Genomic DNA, 16,463 nt, shown 5'->3' with positions numbered 1-16,463 from the left:
ACACCAAATAGAGAGTATCATTCTTCAATTTGTAGGAGTCAGTCAACTTCATTCACAGACTCAATGAAATAAAGTGTATCTCAGTTGCTAGAAATTGAATAAAACAAGGCTCAGTTATCTCGCATCTGCTGATCTGGGCGACGTAAACCATGTTGTACAGTTGGTAGCTTACTTGTCAAGTTAAAGTTGCTCTTATTGGGCAGCCAGAGTTCATGACTATTGGTTTCTAGTAAATGCAAAATGCGACGATGTGCTTGCTTTATCTTGACAAGAACCTTAAAGGTTGATGAAACCCATATTTTACGGATACACACCGTGTGTCCACAACTATTGAATGCTTCGTGTCCTAACAGAGTGTGCTTCAATGGCTATGAAACCCCATGATGAAACGAGGTGATGGAAGTCTAAAATCATGCGTTGTATCGAGTATATTGAAGGTCCATTAACTGTCCAAACATATAGGGACAACTAGGGAAGGATTGTATTTTGTGTGGTTTTGCTTTGTGTTTAATTTTGACCCAATTTTTTGGGGTATTGTTTATTACTCGCTACAGCATTTCTATATTGTTTAGTTACTTGTTTCAATCATGCCCTAAATATTGCAGAAACAAGTATTGTTAAAGGATGGTATATTGATTCAACCGTCTTTGAGCTAGCTTTCACAGCTTCTTGGTCGAGTTAAGGGAGTTTTACATGTGAATCTGGTGGCTGAGATACCCTGGTTTGCAATGCTTTGAACAACTTCAAGAAGAAAATGTTCATATCTTGAGGAATAGGAAGTTTAATTCTCAATGTGGGTATGATCTTGGAGTGAAGCATTCCTCTGCATACATTTTTGTTAATTATTCGAAATGTCAGCACTTGATTAAACGGTGAATTCCCCACAACTATTTTTGATTCCTAATACTTCCACTTTCTAAGTGGATGTATTCCAATATGACAAGGCACTGGAGAGATACTGTTCCCAAGTCAAGTGTAGTAGGTAAGTCCATGCTGCAGGTAAGGAGTTTGATGGATGGCGTTTTTTATGATGTGTCCCTCAGCAATTTACTGAGAACTGAGTTTTTATGTGTTGAAACTTGGGAAGTTCAGTGTTTCCTTAAATTTAAGGAAATTAGGCGAGATTGGTCGTGGGTCAGTTGATTGATGGCTCCCCCCCCCTTTTGGTGGGATGACTTCAAAGAAGGCTAACCTGTTTGCAGCCATGTGGCGTTTGCGCACACCAAGTCAACTGATTCTGTATGTATTGGTGTATAGCCAGTGAATTTGAAACTGTTCTGTGCAATTGAAATGTGACTGAATTTGTGAAACTGTGACTGTTGTCAAATGATTGCTATTACCACACCTCCCATGAACCATATCTATTCACAATTGTGTTGCCAGTGAATTTGTGAAACTGTGACTGTTGTCAAATGATTGCTATTATCACACCTCCCATGAACCATATCTATTCACAATTGTGTTGCCAGTGAATTTGTGGAACTGTGACTGTTGTCAAATGATTGCTATTATCACAACTCCCATGATCCATATCTATTCACAATTGTGTTGCCAGTGAATTTGAAACTGTTCTGTGATTTGGTGAAACTTGCTGTTGAAAAAATGAGTGCTTTTATCATAATGCATTGCATAATTGAGGTAAATATTGGGTTAATTTAACATACTCTAATTAAGTAACCATCCGCGGTTAACCCAGGGTGGTCATTTCTGAACTTGTTGATTATGTTGCATTTTGTGTTGATGTTGCTTTTTGTGTGGGTTTGCCCATATGAGTTGTTATTGAATGGCATCCCACAAATTCTTGCTTTATGTCACGGCCAATACTCGCCAAATACAGTTTAAACTGGTTTTGCTTGTCTTTTTCTCTGTATAAATAAAATAAATAACTTCGAGAGAACTGTCAAAATGGAGAACCTTTTCCTGTCAAAACACACGTGTTTTCTCAAAATAAATGTGGAAATCGTCCAACACAGGAATGAAATCAAATAATTAAAGACAGGAAAATAAATGAAAAGTAAAGGTAACATTATTTACGCTAGATAAGAAATTTAGACACGTTTTGGAATTATAAAAATCAAAATTATTACACTCCCTTTCCCTTAAAAACAAAATTAACAATTTTGTTATATAAAGAGATTCACAAAATAGTTTTGAATACAAAATGTAACTATCTCAGAGTTCTTAAAATCTAAATTTCTTAACATTGCCATTGGCATTCAGCGGAAAACGGCAATATCTGGGGTTTGTGGAGTCTGGTTGGTTGTTAAACAATACTGGATATACATCCGACTCTGTAATCCTCTTTCTGGCGGCTTTATCCCCCAGATTGTGATGAATAACTGGTCGTGGACATCGGAACTGTCCGGGATCCTCATATTTGCCGTTTAGCATATACCTCGATCTTTCAATAGCAGTGTCTATTTTGGAACGCTGTTTCTGTATGTGCCGTCCCACACCAGACATTTAAATGTCTTTCATGTTGAAAAACGGGCACAAATAGAGATTCCGGTGAAATTTGGCAAAGTGTGTGCAATAATTACTCAGGATGGACAGCCCTGCATGGGACACGCCATTCCTTCAAGGGGCCACTATGTTGCCAAGTCATCGTTCAGAGAATCCATCTCGTACTCAGGGATAGAAACATTTAGCACATCCATTTCTGTGAAGATATAAATCAACATAAAGATAAGTTTTGCAGTTTTGCAAGACCTTATGGTATTTGTCATTGTAACTAATTAAAACTGCATTTACTATTTCGCTGAAATAAAGCTAATGAATTAATCATAACTGTTTTCAAAATCTGAATATCACTTGTATTACTAGTATCAAACTATATCCATCTGAAATTGACAGGTAATTAGAACTTAATTTCAAAATTGTAATTAAGCATTTGACAAGATGATGGATAAGTTAATCATTTAGCAATAAACAAAATTTCAAATACAGATCAAACATCTGTATACACTGTAGTGGCCACTACTATTTGTACTATCAAACAAATTAACACTTGAAATTTTAATTGCCAAAAGATAACTTCTGGTTTAATATCCACAACAGTAAGGGAGATAACTTCGTTATCATCTACGAAATGACAATAAATATTAGCATTACTCTCAATGATGATTATCATTAATTTACCGAAACGGATTAATCTGATAATTAACTGTAAATAAACTGCTTTATATTCTAGACATTTAACTAATATAATCGACTACGGAGTCGCATAACTAAACACCTACTCTCATCGATGGACCTAAAATACAGCAACCTAATATCAAAGTCAAATTTCAAGTTAGAAAAGCTCAACACTACATAAAACATTTGTTAGCTTATGGGAGAATCTGAAAATTGTTACAGTTGCATTTGGTTTCAACTGCTACCCTATATCACAAAAACTAATTATTCAATGTATAAAATTACATTAAAAACATATGTACAGAGGTAAAGTTGGGGTTGGTGGCTCAAGGGGAATATGTATCTCTTGCCCTAACTTGTCTACCACTCTTAGTTTGTTTAAACTCTGGCACAGGATACCCATTCATTCCAGGGGAATCTTCAATAAAACTATCTTCACTAATGAGACTTTCTTCCAGGGGAAGCAAGGGTTGGGTAGGAACTTCTAATGTTTGTTCTTCAGGGGAGACAATTTCTGGGACCCAATCTCTTGGCGGGAGAACTCCTTCATATGATTTGAAGTGATCTTCATGAACAACTAAGGGTCTATGTGTAGGGGTTTTCTGTGTTTCATAAGTAATGTCAGTTAATTTTCTGAAAATCTTGTATGGACCTGTCCATCTTAACCCTAATTTAAGCCCAGCTGTTGGAGGATACCGTCTCCAGACAAAATCTTCGGGAGAAAAATCCCTATGTCTAAGTCCCCTATTGTAATATTTCTTTTACTTTGATGCTGCTTGTTGAAGGTTTTCATGCACAAAGTCATAGGTATCTACAAGAATGCATTTCAGCCACTCGACATAATCAACAGGACAGGTGTGTGTTTCGTATGTGGTGGCTTTCCTAAAATTAAATCTAATGGCTGTGAAATTTCATGTCCAAACATAAGTAAGTTCGGGGGACAAGACGTACTGTCATGTATTGTAGAACGATAGGCCATTAGTACAAATGGCAAATTTTCATCCCAATTGTCACGATTTTCATTTGCATATGAAGCCAACATTTGTTAAAGTGTCCTTTTGTACCTTTCGACTAAACTATCTGATTGAGGCCTATATGGTGTGTTCCTTGTTTTCTCAATACCCAATTGCAACTTGTGACATAATACTGAAAACATTTTTGATTCGAACTCGCGTCCTTGATCAGAATGTATCTGTTCAGGAACACCAAACCGACAGATAAATTCATTTACAATCTTATCACCTACTGTTAAAGCTGTGTGATTGGGGACTGCATAGGCTTCAGCCCACTTTGTAAAGTAATCACAAAGGACAATGACATACTCATTTCCATTAGATGTTTGTCGGAGGGGACCTACTATGTCAACTGCAATGCGATATAAAGGGGCACCTGTCACTGACTGATGTGATGGAGATTTCCCTACTCCAGGCCCCGTCTTAGCCCTTGCACAACTATCACATTGCCGACACCAGCGTGTAATACCTGAAGACATACCAGGCCAATATACCCTGCGTTTAATGGCCTTGATTTTTCGACCTGTACCTAAATGACCCGCTGTTCTGTTTTCATGTAATTCATGAAATATTTTAGATCTAATTTTCCTTGGAGCAATTCACAACAGTTTGTGTCTATCATCTGAAGATTTCCATTTGTAATACAAAATATGGTCTACCACAACAAGTGACTCCCAAAATCCCCATAAAGTTTTTAATGACTGGGAAGCATCTAGTAACACATGGCGAGGAGGCTTATCTTCCTTGAAATCTTCCTTTAATTTAATAAATTTTCTAAAAGAAAGTTCCTCTTGCTGCCAATTAAATAGTTCATCCCTTGACCAAGTTTGAAGCCAGTTTGATGTGTCAAGATCATCATACTGAGAGAAAGAAATTCATTCATAGCAGAAGTGTTAGTCGAAACGGACTCCTTATAGGAACAACCCTACTGGCCACAGATATTGGAATATCTTTCGTACTAGGCACTACCCCTTTCTGACTAAGCTGAGGATTCCTTGTTCTCTCAATATGGCAATCAGGATAATCTTGACGTTTGCAATACTTTGAGGGCCTACAAGATAAACTATCAGCATTTGTATCATGTCTGTCTGGCCTATGTTGAATGCTAAAATCATTAGTTTCAAGCACTAAAAGCCACCAAGTTAACATTGCCTCCGGACTTTTGAATATCTTAAGCCATATTAATGATGCATGATCAGTCTTAACTCTAAAATGCCTTCCCCACAAAAATGTTTGCATTGTCTAATGAATGTCACAACTGCAAGTAACTCTCTGTAAGTGGAACAGTACCTAATTTGACATCTATTCAGAGTGCGACTTGCATATGCGATTACTTTTTCTTCGCCATTTTGAATTTAAGACAATCTGGTGCATCACAGTTGGTACCGTATAAGTTTTACATTATGACCCCTGGGTCGAGGCCTCTGCTGGTGGACTGTTAGTCCCCGAGTGTCTCTACAGCCCAGTAGCTAAGTACTTCGTTAATAGCTTGCAAATACGGATGTATATTTAATTGCTGTTACAAAATTTAGAAATTCATTTCAAAATTAAGGATTATCTCCCTCATGCATAGCTCTTATCCTTGGACGAATTTGGCTCCACTTTTTGGGCACGCTGTTTTTGGCTATATTTAGCTCTAAAACTTCACAGTTATTTCGGATTTCAAAGATTTCGGTTTAGCATCACTGAAGAGACATTATTTGTCGAAATGCGCATCTGGTGCGTCAAAATTGGTACCGTATAAGTTTTACAATACAGCTCCAATTCCTGTAAGACTAGCATCTGTGTCTAAAATGAATCCATTCTCTGAGTCATTGTCTGGATATGACAAAATGGGAGTTGATGTTAAAAGCTGTTTGGGTTTTTCAAAGGATTCCTGACATTTAGGTGTCCAACTAAATTTCTTGTCTTTCCTAGTCTGGTATGTAAATGAACTAGCTACTGTTGAAAAATCAGGAATAAACCTCCTGGAATATCAAGCCAAACCCAAGAAACTATGTACATCAGAGACATTTCTAGGAATGGACCAATTTCTAACAGATTCAATTTTATCAGGGTCACATTAAACCCCATCGCCTGACACAACATGGCCCAAAAAGGAAACTTTACTATGAAACAGAATGCATTTGGATGGTTTCAGTGTCAAATTTGCTGATCTCAAACGCTCAAAAACAATCCTAAGGTTTTGGAAAGCTTGATCAAAACTGGTTCCAAAGATAATGATATCATCAAAGGAGCACAAACACTTTTCCCACCTCAGACCTCGAAGAACCAACTCAATTAATCGTTTGTAACAACTAGGGGCATTTGAAATTCCAAAAGGAAGAACTTTAAATTGATATAAGCCCATGTGAGTTGAGAATGCTGTTTTGTGGCTATCTTTTTCTGACATCTCGCATTGCCAATAACCCGAAATAAGATCCAAAGTACTGAACCACGATGCACATGTTAAAGCATTAAGGGCCTCATCTATTTTGGGCAATGGGTAGGCATCTTTCTTGGTAACAGCATCTAGCTTTCTATAATCCACACAGAACCTTCAAGAGTTATCTTTCTTTTTTACCAAAAGTAAAGGAGCAGACCAGGCCCTTTCACTAGGTTCAATAATATCATTTCGTAACATATTTTTGATTTCCTGTTCTACAATTGGCCTCTGAGCATAAGGTATTATACCGGGAATAATTTTAATTAGTTTAGAATTGCCGGTGTCAATGCTATGTTTTGCCAAAGGAGTTCTTCCAAATTTTCCATCTAGGCCTATAAAAATGTCCTGAAATTTTGTCAATAATTTTGAAACTTTAGAGTCAAATGTTCAGGGAATTGTGAGGACAACTGAGAACACTCAGTATTTTGTTCCTTGATATCAACTCGTTGTAAGGACGCAACTGACATATTATTTCTCTAATTTGACTGGCTTGTCTGCAATACTTACAGCAAAAATTAAATCGTTTCAGGATTGACCAAGGTCCTAGCAACTAAAAGGCATTTCTTGTCCAAAAACTGAAATGGTTCTAATAAACCATTTACAAAATTGTTCTTATTTCCAACAGCATAACCTTGAACTATAACTTCTGAATCAGGGCGACAATGATATTTTTACACAACTTGACTCTGGTACAGACAGGAGTTCCTTCACTTTCCAATTCAATGGTCTGCCCGGCAACATGTAAGAAGTCTTTAGACACCCTAAAAGTCTTGTCATATTGCTCCAAAAAATCACTACCCAAGATACCACTCAGGTCATCTAACTCTGTCACAACGAACTCATGACTAAGATGTATCTTATCAACACAAAACTCGAAATATGCCTGTCCTGAAATATTTAATGTACCTCCACCTGCCGTTGTCAGGGAGACATCACTATGAACCAAACCAGGTTTACTATCTAACTGATCATAAATATCTTTAAACAAAATGCTAGCACTAGAACCCATATCAACTGAAAATGTATGTACAACACCATCCAATAACACTCTAACAAGCCAACATGTTTTTTCTCAGTGGGTTAACTCTAATCTCTGACCCTTTGTTACTATCAGTTTTGTCATTTTTAGGTATCACACCGGTAATTATTTTCACTATATATTACTATAGAGGGGGAAAAATCATTAAAAATCAGTTTACAAAATTGATGCCGAATAACGCAGTCAGACACGTTCTATGTTACCTATCTCGTCTGCCGACACCAGAAAAACAACACCCTACGCGGCATTTTCGGAAAAAAATTACCCGCAAACAAGACTACCCTCAAATCCACGTGTTTTTCACATGTGTGTAAACAGCCGGAGTGCACCTCAGGAAGTAGCCTCAGCTACCAACAGCAAATAGTTCCTTTGTATACACTTGATTATTTCTACAAATTACACAAAATTTCCTAATCAGGGGTACAAAAATTAAGAGAAAAGAAGAAGAGGAAATGAGAAAAATCGCGCAAGGAAAAAAAATATTTCTTCAGATATATGGAACTACAATTGACTAAGTTCATTTTGATTGGACAATTACCGGTGTGATACCTTGAAGACAACTAAATCTTCATCAAAAAATGTCAAATTTGCACAGCAGGTGCCCGTTTCATTCATCAATAGTATACCCCATGCACACAGCGATCGGAGCAAGATAACTGACGTAACTGGTGATTTACTTCCCCTGGGGACTATCGTGATTTCTGCCTGTTTCATCAGTGAAACATGAGGCGCGTGTGGTACTTTTTAAATTGAAATGACTTTGTATAAAATCAAGATATTTCCGCAAAAATGGTTTCATTGGAAAGAAGAATGATGAAATTTGCTATTTCAATCACTTATTAATCCTAAATTTATTTATACATTTTTTTAAATGGCTAATTATTTCAAATTTCATATGAGTGAGATCTTTGGTTTTGTGAAAATATTCAATTTTCGGTACTATAATGGAATCTGCATCTGGTCAATTTGGTATCCTAGAAGAGCCCATTAATTACACTTAACAAATTAAACCAAGTTGATACTCACGGGTGATTAGTGTTTCAGATAATGGCCCCCTAATCTGGCAGTGGTTGTGCGTATTTAGCCTTTCTTCAAAGCAGGGGTAACACATTAAGAAGAGTAAATACTGATTAAAACAAATAAATAAGACTAAAGTCTGACTGGATATGACGTTTTTAAACGTGTACACAAATCATACAGAAATCATCGATGTAACTGTTCATTACAAAAAATTTAAGCTAAAACATTTCCTAAATTTTGGTTCTAAAGAAGATGTAGGTCAAATATCAAGGGCGCTAGGTATAGTGACGTTGAATTGCAAGTGTTCAAAATGCTCAAAACGGTAAGAATATCTAGTGACAAACTTGATATGCAGGACAGAACACAAATTTTTGGTCAACGCTTTAGAAGCCGGCAATAGAATTATGGCCTACGTCGTCAGAGCCTTGATATCCTGCTACGGAGGGGACTGTCGTAAATCGTGCCAGAAATATTACCTCGCGTGTTGGGCCCTTAAAACGAATAATTTGATATCTTCTGTATTAAGGAGACATTTTGATGTTCATATGAGTGACCTTGACGGGCATTTACCATGAATTATCTGAATTTTTCTTGATGACATAAAATTAAAAATAAAATAAAATTTCTAAACTCTACGCAGAAATACGAAATCTCTTAATTGGGTTAATTTACAATGAGGACATTGAATCAAGAAGTCGTAGAGTTATGTATGATGCTTATGAATGTCAAGGAAAGTCCATCTAACAGTTGCGCAGGGCAGGAGGAGGAGGGTGGGGTTATTGTGCAATATGCGTATTGTAAAATCGATGTGAAATTTTGATACGTCTTTTGGATGTGTTAAGTGTTAAAACCGCCGGTGTATGCTATGTAGATGGGTGTTTATACAAATATTTACGATTTTCTAGCTGTATAAGACAAAAAATACGTTGTTGATACGTATTTAGATGTAATTGAAATTTCGCATTGTGTATTGCGTCATGTTTCTTGAATGGCCTATTAAAACACCGTTTTGTTTTTCAAACCTCTTGTTTTGATATCCAGTGCTGATTTTGAGCCGATGAAAAGGGAAAGGACTGAGAAAAACGGGAAATTCTGAAATTCACGACTTCCTTCAAGGTATCACACCGGTAATTATTTTCACTATATATTACTATAGAGGGGGAAAAATCATTAAAAATCAGTTTACAAAATTGATGCCGAATAACGCAGTCAGACACGTTCTATGTTACCTATCTCGTCTGCCGACACCAGAAAAACAACACCCTACGCGGCATTTTCGGAAAAAAATTACCCGCAAACAAGACTACCCTCAAATCCACGTGTTTTTCACATGTGTGTAAACAGCCGGAGTGCACCTCAGGAAGTAGCCTCAGCTACCAACAGCAAATAGTTCCTTTGTATACACTTGATTATTTCTACAAATTACACAAAATTTCCTAATCAGGGGTACAAAAATTAAGAGAAAAGAAGAAGAGGAAATGAGAAAAATCGCGCAAGGAAAAAAAATATTTCTTTAGATATATGGAACTACAATTGACTAAGTTCATTTTGATTGGACAATTACCGGTGTGATACCTTTAGTCACATTATGGGCCTCTAATGTAACCCTATCTAGTTTTCCTTATTCTGCGATTTCTGGAGTTCTTTTTCATTAATCTCATCTGAAGTTTTCTTGGGGCAATCATAAGATAAATGTCCTAGCTGATGACACTCATAATATTTTTTGTTTTTAACATTAGACGGATTCCTATTGTGTTTGGCCATTCTATTATTATGGGGTCTAAATTTAGACAGCTTATCCACACAATCTTTCATGAGCTTGATGAGCTCTGTCATTTCTTTGAGGGGTCATTTTCTTTCTTAAAATATACCGAACTTACAACTTCACCCCCATAAAGTGGTTTGTGTACTGAAAATTGGGGACCTTCGACTGCCTCAAATTCTATAGCAAGGGAAATTGCTTCTTCCAATGTCTCTGGATGATGAAATATTACATGGTCATATATTGCGGAATTGCCTATTCCATTTATGAATTGTTCTAGAACATTTATTTCTCTGTCATTGTAGGTCATCCCTGGGAATACTAAACATCCTAACCGTCTAAGAGCATAAACATAATCTGATGGACATTTGCCCTTATTCCTTTTTCGTGATCTAAATTCGTACCTATGAACAATTACTAATTCTTGGGGGTTGAATCTTTTTGTTAGAATTAACTTCAAATTGTCACAATTTCTCCTTTGTTCTACAGTTAGACCTCTTAACAACTTTTGTGTTTCTCCTCGCAGACATATAACTAACTGTTGAGATTTCTCTTCATACGACGAATAGTTCCAATCACAAAACTGCTCAAAATGTACCAAGAAATCTTTCGATTCGACTGACTTGCCATCAAATGTTCATCTCTATCAGACTGTATGCATGTAGGTCTGTTTGAGTTTTCGAACTGTGCAAGTCTTTCGATGAGTGTATTTATTTCAGCTTCCCTACTTTGGGAATTGCTACTAGTGTGATGGGTATGTTTTGACTACTCGTACCTGTACATGCATCTACATTGTAGGACCTGGGAGGCAAACTTTGATTACTGGCATCAAATAAAACATGCTTTGGTGGTCGTTCTGGTTTATATTTAATCTTCAAACTTGTTTCATCTAACATGCTCATTGCGGCCCTATTTTCATCAATCACTTGTCTACACCTATTGTACTGGGCAGTTAATGCTTCAAATTCTTTTTGTACATCTTCTAATATCATAGATTCCATCTCTCTCTCAAGGGGATCAAATAATGAACTTTCATATTCGTCCCTCGATGTTGCACTCTCACTAGATACTTTAGGTCGACTACTTTCTTTTGGAGTTTATTTAGGTAAATTTAAAGAAAATTTGATAGAGACAGGGTTTCTATTCAAGAATCCTAGGTCACGGCACCAAAATTGTAACCGGAAGCAGTTTGTGTGTATACCCACAGTGCTTCGTACCTACATGTATATCGAATTATGTAGGGTCATCACAAACTTAATTATCATTTGTTTTAGAATGTCCCTAAATTCAATTCAATTCCAAATACATTCATAGGCCCATGAATCTAATACAAGCAGATCACACTGCATATACAAAATAGTATAAATACTATTAATGGTTCAAGATATTTGTCAACCCAGGTTCGTGTATTCTTGAACTATGTCCCTTTTGAGACCAGAATTCTTGAATTAAAACAGCAGTGTAAGAGTTTACAATTTATTAACAGATCAACAGTTAGTGTAATATAGGAATAACAACTGTGAACGTAACAAGTGAAAATAATGAAAAATAACCTGAGAATAAGAAAAGGAGTAGATCTACAAAAAAAAAAAAAAACCAAAATATATCTATAAAGTACACCAATGGACCTCTATACTTTTCAAAGTGATTCATAACCTTGAAAATAACGTCAAAAATATCCTACACTCTCTATATCATGTGACAATATCAAACTACTTCTTATAAATTATAAGTCCTATGTAGAGAGAATCGTATTTAACAAAATAAAAGAGGGATATTAAAATCCCGCATTAGACATATGAAAACACGTACCATCTATCCTAAGAATTAAATAGGTTACATGAGGAATACGTTTTGGTTCCAGCTGATAAAGCTAGTAACAACATTGTCTTTGTTTGTAAGGCTCATTATTACAACTGTATTTTAAACGAACTTTGCATTAATTCCACTTTTGGTAATCATACTTATACTCCAACTGCCCTTTCAAAAGACGAAATTCTTCAAAACCATGTTTCAGTTTTAGATACATTTGATATCCCAGTCAATGGGTCAAATGAATATGAGTTACCGTACCTATACTAGAATCCTAAACTACTTAAAAACCCTTACAAACAAAGATACATTGCTGGATTCAGTAAGTGCTCTATCAAGCCCCTATATTTGCTCCTCACGAAAATATGAACAGCTGTGAAGGAGAAACTTCAAACTTACTGTGCGACTACATATGCCAGAAGTGGTGTTAATCAAATATGGATTCTAAAAAATTCTGAAGAACTTTTAGTAAACTTGAAATCGCAGAATTTTTCCCAAATCAATAACATTAAAACCCATGATTTTTCAATATTATACATGACCATTCCTCACGGTAAATTAAAGACTAGACTTTATGACATCATAGACAGTTGCTTCTTCAACAAAACGGAAAACGGAAATATTCATATCTAGTGATCAGTCATTCAAAAACTTACTTTGTTAAACACCACTCTGATTCCACGCACAAGTACTCTGAAGTTGAAATAAAAAATGTGCTAGAGTTCCTCATTGACAATATCTTCATGGTCTTTGGTGATCAGGTTTTCCAACAGTCTGTTGGAATTTCCATGGGCACGAATTGTGCTCCTTTGTTAGCTGACCTGTTTCTATATTCATATGAAGCAGACTTTATTCAAGAACTTCTACGTAAGAAGAAAAAACATCTCGTTGTGGCCTTCAATTCGACATTTAGATATATCGATGACGTTTTGTATATTAACAATAATAGCTTTCATTCATATGTCGATTTGATATATCCCTGTGAGCTCGAAGTAATAGACACCACAGAGTCGTCCACTTCTACTTCATACTTAGATATTTTATTGAAAGTAGACATTAACGGCAAACTGACAAATCAACTGTATGACAAACGGGATGATTTCAGTTTCTCGATCGTCAACTTTCCATATTTATGTAGCAATATTCTATTATCACCTGCATATGGTGTTTATATATCTCAACTGATTCGATATGCAAGAGCTTGTTCTGCGTATAGTCAGTTTTTAAATCTAGGTAAGCTACTGAAAACAAGTTGATGGTACAGGGGTTTCAACAATCTCGTTTGAAGTCAGCATTTCGCAAATTCTATGGTCATTATGCCGTTCTTGGCACATTGATTTTGACTGCGGATAACTCCGTTTACCTGATCAGGATATAGGGCTCACGATGGGTGTGACCGGTCAACAGGGGATGCTTACTCCTCCTAGGCACCTGATCCCACCTCTGGTGTGTCCAGGGGTCCGTGTTTGCCCAACCATCTATTTTGTATTGCTTATAGGAGTTATGAGATTGATCACTGTTCGTTATCTTCACCTTGCATGTCCCTGGGTAAGAGTTGTACTTCACATTGAGCCAGACTTTAACAGTGTAAGATTTGGTTTGAATAACAGAAAGAATTTGATTCATTGTCAAATCGGGACAGTTGCGACAATTTAGGCAAGAAATTCATGCAGCAAAAGCTCGCACAATGCCTAGTAATATTAGTAGGGAAAAAGAAAAGTGGTCGAACCTTTAGGTCCTTTACTATGGAGGATAATCGTGTTAAAAATCCAAGCAAGTTAACTAGTAATCCAAACTTGCAACCTTGTTAATTTGTCAATTTCAGCTGTGTATGTTTGTAGCTCAAGGGTTGTAAGTTATGTTTTTCAGAAATGTATTCCTCAGTGTTGTACTCTTCATTTGTGCAATCGCTTGATTTCTTGATTTACATTTCTCTTTATAAAAGTGTATCATTGTTTCCTAAATTATACGCGGTCATCCTTACAGTATTTCTGTTTGTAGACTTAGTATTGACATAGTTGTACCTTACAACATAGCATCTTACACGTCACAAGACTACAAATGTCAAGTCTACATGTTTGTTGAATCTTGATATAACCATATATGGAAAGACCACGGAAATTCTACGATTACTACCGAAAACCGAAAAAAAATCAATGTGCGACACGGGCAGAACACAAGCGGTATTCACGCAAGAGTGTACGTACTTGGGGGAAACGTCACCAATAAACAATATATTTCCGAAATAATTGTTAACATATTTTAAAAATTCGAGAAACCAATCATAATAAAATCACATCTATTTGATCTGAAATATACATATCTAATTACATTACGAATTTTACGAGGTACAACCGAACTGAAATTAAACATTAGTCTGGTAAGCTATTTTTTTCTTCAATCATATCTAGGGCTAATCAAAATACGTACCTATTTTTTCATTATGATATGTAACAATATGTAAGGAAGTTGTCGGGAATTCAACTGAAATTAATTTTTGTTGCACAAAGAATGACAAAGAGAATCAGGCACATAGCATGCCTTTTCTGACAAGGGGAAGGGGGAGAGAAGTCGTCTAAAATTCTTGACAATCTAGCAAACAAAATGGGAGCACCCCCTAAAAAACCCATATAATGTTGTCTATTCCAAACTAACAGCCTGAGGAGGGAGAGGGAGGGTTATTCTTTCATTTCACTATTTACTACAATGTACATCTAGTACAATGTACAATAACACATCCAATATACCTTAGTTTGTATGTGAAAATAACTTTGCACGTAAAAATAACGGAAAATCAATTTTATAAAAATGTCCTGGTTTAACGTGCCTGCTTATGGACCAAATCAAGGATATCAAATGTGCTTATCCAGTCAAACAACTTGTTTGAGACTTCATCTTCCACAAAATTCATAAATAGGAACACTTTAACAGAGACGGGATGCCCCTCATTAATTTGGGGGGGGGGTTAGTTTCTATCACAGTATTCTTTCAACCTTTTGACTGGCCCTGTGAAGTGCAGTACCATATGACCTCTGCACTTTTGACATTACATACGCATAGGCGCCCTCGGGTGATAACCCTACTGAGACCTGGTAATTTCTTATGTCTCCCTGCTAAACAGTCCATAATTGTATATTAACAAACAGCGTTTTCAATTTTGATAAGTATTTTTTTTCTAAAAAAATAAATAAAACGTTATATCTGAATCTTTTAGGCATGTTCTATTAGATATTCATATCATGTATCAAATCACAGCGAATTTTGAACTCTATAATCCTTTATTTGCAAGCAAAACATTTTTTATCATTCCTGGAAAAATCACAAAAAATGATAAAATAATTGAGAGCTTGTTTCATTATTTCGAATGCCGTTGATTGCCGTTCTTGGCACACTGATTTTGACTGCAGATAACTCCGTTTACCTTAACAGGATATAGGGCTCACGGCGGGTGTGACCGGTCGACAGGGGATGTTTACTCCTCCTTGACACCTGATCCCACCTCTGGTGTGTACAGGGGTCTGTGTTTGCCCAACTACCTATTTTGTATTGCTTGTAGGAGTTATTTGATTGATCGTTGTTCGTTATCTTCACCTTGTATTCATATAAATCTAAGGTTCAAATTGATCCAGTTCTTGACATTGCTGTTCTCATTCATATACTGATAGAGAAACACCTTGAACACTCTCGTACTATCATTTCAATAACAACTTCACACTTCGCGTGATCGAGTGTGCAATCACTTGGGCGAGACTTCTAATAGATTTCTATAAAACATCTACTTTTGTTCTCATTGACCAATCAAATTGACAGAATGACAAAGCTGGTCATCCACTCACTTTTATTGAAATCACACGGCCAATCAGCGAGTGAAATTGATCAGTAAAAAAAGGAGGAGTGAAGTCGAATCATGATAATAATATTATAACTTGTATGAAGGTGACTAGAAAGTCTACCCTATAGTTAATGACCGGTCTGATGAATATAAGAGGGGGGTCTCAAGAAGCCTCATTATGATAAGACAAATTCGGTTTTCGTCTAAATAGCCTCCGTGTAGCGCGCGACTAGTCAGTGTTTGTAGATGTTTCAAAAAATAAATAAAATGGATGCTGAAAATCAAAGTCCACCAAAGATGACTTTGTAGCACAAAAAATTGCGCATCAGTTTTCAGTAACAAAAACAGGAGTATTTAGAAGGACTAGATGTTTATTTTATTTCTAATTTTTCTGTCTTTATTGTTCGAGGTCCGTTACATTCGCG

At 36.3% G+C, this 16,463-nt stretch overlaps 1 protein-coding gene across 1 annotated transcript in view; it reads right to left on the bottom strand.

The window, feature by feature from the left end:
• LOC125654951 (uncharacterized) overlaps positions 1-16,463 on the bottom strand; it is a 188,173-nt gene that overhangs the window by 36,919 nt on the left and 134,791 nt on the right. The window lies entirely within an intron of this gene.

This window comes from Ostrea edulis, chromosome 7, assembly GCF_947568905.1.
Source record: "Ostrea edulis chromosome 7, xbOstEdul1.1, whole genome shotgun sequence".
NCBI classification, from domain to species: domain Eukaryota; kingdom Metazoa; phylum Mollusca; class Bivalvia; order Ostreida; family Ostreidae; genus Ostrea; species Ostrea edulis.
Note: the sequence above shows the minus strand (reverse complement) of the source record. Positions and strands in the feature narration are given on the sequence as shown.